Source organism: Aplysia californica, unplaced genomic scaffold (genome assembly GCF_000002075.1).
Source record: "Aplysia californica isolate F4 #8 unplaced genomic scaffold, AplCal3.0 scaffold00912, whole genome shotgun sequence".
NCBI classification, from domain to species: Eukaryota; Metazoa; Mollusca; class Gastropoda; order Aplysiida; family Aplysiidae; genus Aplysia; species Aplysia californica.
Genome location: NW_004798182.1, coordinates 232,636 through 234,266, shown reverse-complemented (window position 1 = coordinate 234,266; position 1,631 = coordinate 232,636). Strand labels below are relative to the sequence as shown.

Below are 1,631 nucleotides of genomic sequence, written 5' to 3'. Positions count from 1 at the left end.
CCCCTCCCCCCTCATCCCAGCGGCCCAGGTATGTAGAAACCAGTTTCTGGGACCTTCAAACGTGAATAAAAGCCAGGCCAAACGAGCATAAAAAGGAAGGTGGTGGTTTCTGCAGTACAGTTCTGACCTTGAGCGAGGATTACTTAACACTTACAGAAAGTCCCAAGGTTTTCCTATGTCTGAATAGGACTACTTGTTGAGAGTAATTTAATTGTTTTGTACCCCCCCCCCTCCCAAACCACACACACGCACACGCACGCACTTGCACTCATATACAACCCCCTCCCCTCCCCCTCTTTCTCTCTCTCTGTCTCTCTGTCTCTCTCTCTCTCTCTCTCTCTCTCTCTCTCTCATTCCGGTCCAAAAAGTTATAAAATGTTATTTCAATGTTTCAGCCGTTTCCCTAACTGGTCCTAACACTGGACCGTCGCTGAAATCCTTCTACGTATAGATGTAATGGGCTTCTAACATTTAAATTACACTGTCTCTATCTTCTGTAAATTAAGTAACCCTTTGGTTTTCTGTTTACTTAGCCCCTCTTGCATCAAGTAATGGGCGATTTGGCCATTTTTTTTAAAATCGTGTTTTTGTTTTTTTTTGTTTTTTTTTTTTTGGGGGGGGGGGTAGCTCAGTCAGAGACAGGTATTAGGTCTATTTAATGCTCCACTTGAAAATACGACATGTAGGTACGTGGGTGGAACGAAAGTTTCAGACTCTTAAAAGTGGCAGAAGTGGACAATGGCTGTTTTTTAAATTAACAGGACGTACTAAGTTAGAGTAGACCTACCATGTACATAATCTAATTATTGTAAACTATGTACCTGAAACTTTGGTTAGTAGTCGCCCTCCCTAGGCTGTATGTGACTTTAAAATACACACACAAAAAACAACAATTTGCAGAGCAACTTAAACGGACAGACAGATGAAGTTTCTGTTTGGATGTAGTATCCTTTTCAGCCAGAGTTGGTCTTTGCAGACAAAATCAAAGCCCGCACCTCCTTAATTTCTATTATCTCTTATCTTTAGGAGCCTAGAAACACCCATTATTTATTTTTTATAGAAAGAAAATGATCTGATAGTTGGAATGTGGCTTGACTCAAGAGCTTGTTCTTTCTCCTGCTTGTCCTTTCATCTTGCCACTTAAACATTCCTAGTGGGGGAATCGAGGTCGTACTGCAAACATCTGTACTGCTTTCTCGCTCCCATGTACATATTATTATACATGTATAGGTAACCTGGGCCCTCCTGTATCTCTGCTTTATATATATATATATAAAATATATATTTACGTACTTTTCATGGCAGGGCAATGTTGACCTGTGCTGTCCTTAACTAACTCCATAGTGCTTGACTAGATCGCACCGGGATGCTCACATTATTCAAAAGAGAGTTTTAATTTTCAATTTGGCTTCGAGTGTTGTTACAAAATGTACAAAATTACGGGATCTTTTATGGTGTCTTTTTTTTAACATGCCTGCTCTCAAGGCACACTTTTCTTCACTAGGAAAGACAACCCCACATCCCCATCCCTTTCCATAGGCCTACACACACATACATAGGCCTATGGCCTACATATATTAGGCCTACACAAACACACACATACACACACACACACACACACATACACACAC

General features: G+C 40.8%; 1 protein-coding gene across 1 annotated transcript in view; it reads left to right on the top strand.

Moving 5' to 3' along the window:
* Positions 1-1,631, top strand: part of LOC101847382 (basement membrane-specific heparan sulfate proteoglycan core protein) — a gene marked incomplete at its 5' end in the record, with an annotated part of 125,383 nt that overhangs the window by 3,586 nt on the left and 120,166 nt on the right.